A 9,352-nucleotide genomic window follows, 5' to 3' on the forward strand; every position below is an offset into this window, starting at 1 on the left:
GATTTCAGCTTCTCCCTCTCAAACTGCAGGGTGAATTCTATCACATTATGATCACTGCCTCCTAAGAGTTCCTTTACCTGAGGTTCCCTAATCAAATCTGGTTCATTGCACAACACTAAATTTAGAATTGCCTTTTCCCTAGTGGGCTCAACCATAAGCTGCTCTGAAAAGCCATCTCATAGGCATTCTACAGATTCCTTCTCTTGGGATCCAGTGCCAACCTGATTTTCCCAATCTACCTGCATATTGAAATCCCCCATGACCACCATAACATTGCCCTTTTTACATGCCATTTCTACCTCCTGTTGTAATTTGTACCCCACATCCTGGCTACTATTTGAAGGCCTGTATATAATTCCTATCAGGGTCTTTTTACTCTTGCATTTTCTTAACTCTACCCACAAGGATTCTACACCTTCTGATCCTATATCACTTTCAGAGGATTTGATTTCTTTTTTTAACCAACAGAGCCACCTCACCCTCTCTGTCCACCTGGTTGTCTTTTCGATAAGATGTGTATCCTTGGGTGTTTAGCTCCCAGCTGTGACCTTCTTTCAACCATGACTCTGTGATACCTACAACGTCATATCTGCCAATTTCTAACTGTGCTATGAGCTCATCTATCTTATTTTGTATACTGCGTGCATTCAAGTGTAACACCTTCAGTCCTGTATTCACCACCTTTCTTCTCAAATTTGTCTCCATGTTGCCTGAAGTTAAATTCTTATCCCTTTCTAAACTTTGTCTTATTCTTTATTCTGGAGATTTCAGTAACCTCTTCTGCACTCTCCTTCCCTTTTACTTTATCCATACCCTTCTAATCTGTCGAACCCACCCCCCTACTATTTAGTTTAAAGCCCTATCTACAGACCTAGTTATGTGATTTAACCATAGAACCATACAGCACAAAACAGGCCCTTCGGCCCACCATGTGGTGCCGTCCATCAAACCACCCTCACACTAACCCTTTCCTCCCGCATATCCCTCTATCTCACATTCCTCCATATGCCTATCCAACAAACTCTTGAACCTGTCCAATGTATCTGCCTCCACCACCACCACCCCAGGCAGTGCATTCCGTGCACCAACCACTCTCTGGGTGAAAAACCTCCCCCTGACATCTCCCCTGAACCTCCCACCCATAACCTTAAAGCCATGCCCTCTTGTCTTGAGCATGGGTGCCCTGGGAAGGAGGCGATGACTGTCTACTCTATCTATTCCTCTCAATATTTTATATACCTCTATCATGTCTCCTCTCATCCTCCTTTCCAGTGAATAAAGCCCTAGCACCTTAAGCTTCTCCTCATATTCCATACACTCTAATCCAGGCAGCATCCTGGTAAATCTCCTCTGCACCCTCTCCAACGCCTCCACATCCTTCCTATAATGCGGCGACCAGAACTGAACACAGTACCAGGACCCTGCTCCCAGCGTGGTTCGGGTGGAGCCTGTCCCATCGGAACAGCTCCCTCCTTCCCCAATACAGGTCCCATGAATTCAAACCCACTTCTCCCACACCAATCTTTGAGCTATGCATTTAACTCTCTGATCTTATTTACCCTGTATCAATTTGCACGTGGCTCAGGTAGCAATCCAGAGATTATTACCTTTTTGGTTCTGCTTTTTAATTTAGTCCCTAGCTGCTCAAATCCCCTCAGCAGAACCTCTTTCCTTGTTCTCCCTATGTTGTTGGTAACCATATGGACCATGACAACTGGATCTTTCCCCTCCTATTCCAAATTCCTCTGCAGGTCAGATGAGATGTCCCGAACCCAGGCACCAGGCAGGGAACACAGCCTTCGGGTCTCTCGATCCTTGCGACCGAGAATTGTGTCTATTCCCCTGACTATAGTGTCCCCAGTCACAATTACATTTCTCTTCTCTGCCCCCTCTTGAATGGCTCCCTGAACCACGGTGCCACGGTTCAGTTGCTCATCCTTCCTACAGCCCCCACTCTCATCTGCACAGGGAGCAAGAATCTCAGACCTGTTGGACAAGCTCAAGGGCTGAGGCTCCTCCAGCACTGCCTCTTGGATCCCCCTACCAGCCTCACTCACAGTCACACCCTCTTGTCCCTGACCACAGACCGAATTTGAAGTAGTTAGTGGGTGTGACTGCCTCCTGAAACACAGTGTCCAGGTAACTCTCCCCCTCCCTGATGCGTCGCAGTGTTTGAAGCTCAGATTTTCTCATAAAAGATCAGCATTTGAAAGGCAGAGACAAGCCTGTCAGTAGTTAAGCTATAAGCTGTGAATTTTTGCATGCCGCTGTGGAGCTAAGAAAGGAATATTATAAAGTGTATGTTTCTTTTATACATAAACTCTAAGCTGTGCTAAGAGCTAAAAGTGGTTGTAGAAGGGAAGATTGCAAATGCATGCCTTTTTCCAGCTGGCTCGGAGTGGTAATGAGAGGCTTGGGAACAGATTATCTGTGTGATGTATTAGCTGGGGAATTATGTTTGAATAGAGTGAATTTATTCCTGGATAGTGATTGGGTAGACCTGTTTATGGAAATGTGGATCAACTATGAGCTTGTGTAGCCTTTTAGTGATTAAAAGTGAAAGGTGGTGCAGAACTTGAAATGTACATCAGAAAGTTCTTGATTTGATGTCTGTATAGTGCAGTAGTGCCATTTCTTGAGGCAGAACAATGTGGCCTTTCAAAACCTTAAACACATAATCCAGGTTGACACTTCACTACAGTCCTGAGGAAGTGATAAACATTCGGTCTTTGGATGAGGTGTTAAGTTACGTCACCAATCACAACCCATGGTACTATTTGAAGCACAAGGAGTTCTCCCCAATTTCCACCAATATTTAAACACTCAACCAACTTCAGAAGCATATCATCTCATTAGTACTTCATTTCTATTTGTGGGAGACTGCTGTATGCAATATAATCATTTGCTATATTACAGTAGTTATTACAACTTTAACAAAAACAATGGCAGTTAATCATTTTGAAACATCTCAAGATTGTGCTATATGATCTGTACTGTGCTGATTTTAACTGATTTGAGCCAATCAAACAGATTGGCTGCAATTGAAAGAGCTCCAAGTTTAGGGAGAAAGGTTAGCAGGATGGATTCTACTTTTCATCACTATCTCAGGACCTGCGCTGGAAAATGGGCAAGGTGGAAAAAAAAATCAGTTGAGCTAATACGCATTGTAAGCTGAAATAACCTACTAACGTTCAGTCTGTAGGCTGACTGATAAAGAATAACTGTCTAGGTTGGATACTGAAATATTGATGGCATATGTTGGGTCATTTTTCAGCTTGCTAGAGGCTATGAAATGAGTTTTGGGGAAACCAAAGTCATAGCTAAATAGCTTTGAAAAAATTATAAAGCTCAATTGCTGCTTTTTTTTATCTGATATATAAAAATATTCAAAAATATAACTACCTTTTTGTCTTTTCTATCTCAGATTTTTGTGAATAACAGAATTAACTTTTGTAAGTGTCACTCGTTATATTTTTCTGTTATTCATTTCTAGGTTGTTTGGATAATCTTTTACACTGCAATTCACTTTGATTGAGGATCAAAAACTGTCATCAATTCCTGCCAGTTTTAAATTTTGGAAGAAGAGAAATCAAACACTTTACTGGGTGTACATTATAAAAACTTGCAACAGTTCAGAATCTTTTGTACCATCACATCACGGCACCTGTGAAGACTCCATGGGACAGCTTGCAAGAAGTTGTATTCCCACTGATGTTGTTTTAATGTCTGCAATAACGTATGGAATATCCCAGGAATCTTACAAGACATGGATCTCTGGCCACCATGGTTTTAAGAACTACAGCAGCGTTGAAGTGCAGCTTCCCAGTGTAATACCCTGTAATGCCGGTACTCTTGTAGTTAGTATCTGTTTTAATTTAATTAATGTAAATTACCTGTAGAATTGGAGATGAAACATTAATTTTTGACTTGTACATCTTTAAGAGTTTGTATTTCTGACTTTATAATGGAAAATGATTGCACCTTGGTAGCATTAAAATTACAAACCAAGACTGTTTTGTACCTGCTTTAAAGTTCAAAGTAGTTTAACCAGTGTTTCAAATTTTCAGTCAACTGATAAAGTTTTGATACCTGGAGCAGGTTAATTGAATGTTTTGTACTGGCTCCTATTCTTGTCTTCCTTTTGTTTTGCTACTGATGTACATATCAGATTACATAGATATCAAACACTTTGGTGCTTTAGACTACAAGAATCCCAAAGGTTTGAGACTACCTCTATTTCCCTGCCCCCAAAGTATATACTAATTAACAGATAGAAAAAGACCCTCTGGCCAACTTAGCCTTTCCTACAAAGTTGTAATGCCTTGTACATACATAAGTATTTGAACTGCACCTTTAAAAGAAAACCCATAGCCTCCAGCGTGTGTTTTAAAATAATGATAAAATTCTATTGTCAGGTTGCAATCTGGGAAATTCCTCTTCAGTCTCTCCCAGGCAATTAAAATTGATCAAAGAAATTACTTTGGTCCTGGTGATAATTCCTTTTGTAAGAGGAGGTCTCTGCTCTACCTCAAAACAGTCCAGCTCCTGCTTGAAGGAATTGAGCAAATTGGTATCCACAGCATGAGGTGGCAGCAGGTTTCTGAGCACCACAGTTTTGTGGGAAAAGAATCATCACCGGACGCCTAATTGAGATCTGGCCTTGTTGCACTGAAACTTGTGAACCCCTGGTTCAGCCAAATCTATTGTGCAAGATTGATTCCAATCTATTCTTTATCTCCTAAACCTCTTTCAGATCACACTGCCACACCTATCCATTTCTAAAGTGTAGATGTGTGGCTCTTTTAGCTTGCCTTGATACCTAGATATTTTTACTACTTTCAACTGGACTTCAAACCTTTCATTTAATGTAGGACCAGAAGAGGAGAGAGCCACCAGATCATGCTTTGGCTGAAGGCCAGTATAGTAGGTGTTCTGCATGCACTTGGAACTAGCAAGATCTCAAGTATTAAAATGACATTTTAATAATCTCATATGATTACAGCTATGTATGTGAATGTTCAATTGCTACATAGCATCTTAGTGTCTTAACCACAATCCATGGTTTCATTGCTGTGACAACTTATAAAATTTGTTGATCTGTGGCTCTCTACCATTGTTGGATTGCAATGATGTACAGCCTCTCCTACAAACTGGGTTGAGTCTGTGTTTGCTAGCTGTAACTGAAACTCTTACCTTGCTTGTTTGGCTTGGTGCATAGCTACAATGGTATTTTTTAAACAATTTGGAGATGCTTTTTCGACTGAGATAAGTGGGTTGAGTAATCTTAAGACAGCTGTCTGTAATGCCTTTGGCACCTAGTTCGAATTATCCTTGCTGCCAGAATATTGCAAATGCCATGAATGGAAACATTTAATTTGGGCATTAAAAATAGAAACTCTACTGGGTTTTGCTTTGTAATTAGTATCCATGTTTGCCACTGATCTTCACTGTGGGCATAAGGCTGGATACAGGTTGCAAGAAGTGGATACTTCATCATACATTTTGAGTTTGTAGGTTTCTTTCCTCACCAGTCTTATGATGCCCATTCAGTCATCTAACTTTTAATGCTGCATATAATTTCCAAAATGTACTCAGTATGTGGATTTGGAGGTGCCATTGTGGAGTTGAGGGCAGCTATACATCCATGGCTCTTGTTCCAGTGCAGTGAACCATACTGATCAAAGTTGAGCAGGGAAATATTCCATTCATTTTAATGATCCTCTTGCACATTGTATCCTGTCTTAAGCATGAACATAATGTAAATATTAAAATAAACATACATATCATTTTGATTGCACAATAATAGTGTGGGGAAAAAAGTCCCTCAAATGTATTTTGCAGAGGTTTAGCTAATGCTAATCTGCTTTGCTGCCTTTAAACTAATGATTATCTCAGAATTCTAAAACGAAAAGTGGCAGTACACAGACAAGGCAGAATGCATTGAGTGTCTGATCCTCCTTCCTTCAATGTGATGTCTTATGCATGTGCTCTGTAGCTTTATAGCAATGAAGTGCTAGTTTACAGTGGATTATGCCCCATTCTCTAAGTTAAAAGTTTGGAGGTTCACATGCTTGTTTCAAAGGGAGTTTTGGTATTTTCCAGTGTAATAAGAACATAACTAGAAGCCAGAATGAGCTGAACAGCCACTTGAGTTTGCTCTGTCATTCTTCAGTAACATAGCTGATCCAATACCTTGTCCACTTGGATGGTTCGCCTAATCCAAACCATCCGCTGGTTCATGTTGAGAATTTGCTGCTGCTGTCCTGATCAACCAAAACCATCAAAAATATCTTTAATATATATTTAAAATTTATAATTATATATATAATTGGTTGCTGCAATTGTCGAATAACATTGAAACACACTTTAACATTGTATGTTATATTTTCTTCTCTTTCAAGGTTTGTAATTTATGATTAGGCTTCTAACAAAGCTATGCACTGAGGAGATAAAATTCCCTTGTTTTCTTACTGTGGACAAACTCAGGTAGCCCTGAGTGTGCTGCTGGAGAACATAATAGGAGCAGAATTAGGCCACTTAACCCCTCAAGCCAACCCCGCCATCAGATATGACCATGGCTGATCTGTCCCAGGCCTCACTTCCTCTTCTGTGCCAGAACCCACAGGCCTCAATTCCTTGATCTTTCAAAAGTGTTGCCTCCATGTCCAAAGCACAAAAGCATATGGCAGGGGCTAGAAGCAATAGGTTCTGCATAAATAGTAATGGGAGAAAGTTTTACCTCAGTGCTGGTCTTGGGCAAGTTGTCTGACAACTACTGTGCAACCAGGTTTTGTGTTAAGAGGCTTTTACTGAGTTATAGAAGGTTAAGAACTACTTCATTTGAACTTCACCTGCCCTTAAATAATACCACCTTTGTGCATTCACTTCTAATGATCACTTGCCCTCACTCTTGACGTTATTGCCACAGCCGCACTTGCATTTCTGTCTCTCCACTGGTTCAATTAAGCTGAAAGAATCACTACAGTAAACATCTTGCAAGGTGGAGATGGTCCACTAGTGGCAACTACACCTCAGGTAGTGGATTCCAAGGCCCTGCCCCTAGACCACCCTTATAGTAATACCCTCAAAGCATTTGAACAATGAAATATTACATTAACAAAGAATAAAGGTAAAGAAAAAATAAACTACTCAAATTTATTTGAATAGGATCACTAAGGTCAGTGATCCCATTCAAATGAATGGAGAAATGTTAAGTATTGCTGATGTGCCCTGCCTGACCCCTACTCTCAGTTCTGAGTCTAGCAACAGTGTGGGTGGCAAGATCCACCAGCATCCCAGGCACAGCTCATTCCTGTCTCCTGAGGAGCAATACACAGATGTGGAAGTCTGGAACAATTTGACCTGTACACAGTAGCTTATTGGCAATTCTCTATCAACCCAGTGGCTGAAGAGCATTCAATGTACTGTTTTAAGGCCAGGATGAGTTCAAATCAATATGTTCCAAGTTATTTTTTGTTACCTTGTTTTAAAACTCCCATCTTGAGTATAAACCAAATGAAATACATAGATTATAATGATTAGTTATTTTCTAGATCCATTGTGTTATGCTGATTAGACAAGGATCACAGGGTTTGAATCATCACTGGGTCTAAATCCTGGAAATCCCTATTCATCAACACTGTGGGAGTACCTTCAGCAGAAGGACTGAGCAGTTTAAGATGATGGTTCAGTTCCATCCTCAGGGCAATAAGGATGAGCAATAAATACTGGCTTTGCCGCATCCTGTAATTAAAAAATGCAGACATAGAAAGCAACACTAAAACTGGAAACTCTGTTCTTACCTACTGCTCGACTCTCTCATCCAAGAGACGAGTCTGTGGAGTGACAAAGGCTTGGCACCTTGTTCATCAGATGCTGACTTCAGGGGCCCTGATTTCCCCTGCTTCCTCTAACACTGGGTCCCCAGGTCCTGCCCTCCTACCACACCAGGGCCCCAGTTCCTGCACTCCCTCTAATACTGGGGCTTTTAAACTCACTGGTTCCTTCAAATACACGTGCTTCCATTTCTCCCATTTCCTTGAAACTTAGCAGGGTCACTGGAAAATTTATTGTAGTACTGCACTCTGTAACACCTTAAAAGAGAATGAATCAAAAGTGTGTTGGAATTTATTTAAGAGCATCCAAGAGCATGGAAAATCTGCCAGTCCGGCACTACTAAATCTTAAGTGTACAAGGTTAGTGGAATATTTGGGTTACTTCCATTTCCCAGCTCCTGGTCCATAATAATAAGTTTCTGCCTTCAACTCCCTTTCACAGTGAATGCCAGATCTCCACTACTCTCGGACAAAATTTTATCTGCTTCCAGCTAATTCTTTTACCAATCCAATGCCATACACAATTACTATAATTAATAACGTTATGGTGAGACCATACCTGAAGTATTGCATGCAGTTTTGGTCTTTTTAAGATATACTCACAATGAAAGTTCACCAGATCAATTCCTGCAATGGTAGGACTGTTGTACAATGAGAGATTGGAACGACTAGGCATCTATTTACTGGAGTTTCGAATTCTCATTGAAACACAAATTTCTCATGTGGCCTGACAGGCTGGATGTAGAGAGGATGCTTCCACAGTTCGGGAGATCTAAAACCAAGGGTCACAGTCACGTGACATGGGCTAAGAGGTTAGGATCGAGAAGAGAAAGTTCTTCACTTTAAGGGTGGTGAACTTGTGGAATTCTATAACATTGAAGTCCAAATCACTCAATATATTAAGGAAAAAAGACATAAAAGGCATCAAGGGGAAGGGTGAGGGAGCAGGTACATTGTAAGAGGATCAGACATGACTGTGATGAAGGGAAGGGCCAAATAGCGCGTAGCGGTTAACGCAACGCTATTACAGCGCCAGCGATCGGGGTTCGATTCCCCTCACTGTAAGGAGTTTGTACGTTCTCCCCGTGTCTGCGTGGGTTTCCTCCAGGAGCTCTGGTTTCCTCCCACATTCTAAAGACATACAGGTAGGTTAATTTGGGGGTTTAAAATGGGCAGCGCGGACTCATTGGGCCGGAAGGGCCTGTCACCACGCTGTAAATAAATTTTTTTTTAATTTTCCTGTTTCTGTTTAGGTCTGCTGGTGGATGAAAACATGCTGCAGCCAGGTAAAGAAAGTTGAGATCATCAAAGCCAGATCCAAAAAATGTTACTGAGTCACTTGTAGGTATTAAGTGAAAGATGAACAATGGCAGTATGTTAATAAGTAGCAAAAGGTGCATGATCTGTGCAATAAAAGCCACAGCAGTGAGTACATTTTGGATTATGACACCAACCATGCACTCAGACTTGCTTGTGCTGCTTCTGAGTAGAGTTGGGACAATAATGAGCCTTGTGGC

The sequence above is a fragment of the Pristis pectinata genome, chromosome 16 (assembly GCF_009764475.1).
Source record: "Pristis pectinata isolate sPriPec2 chromosome 16, sPriPec2.1.pri, whole genome shotgun sequence".
NCBI lineage: Eukaryota > Metazoa > Chordata > Chondrichthyes > Rhinopristiformes > Pristidae > Pristis > Pristis pectinata.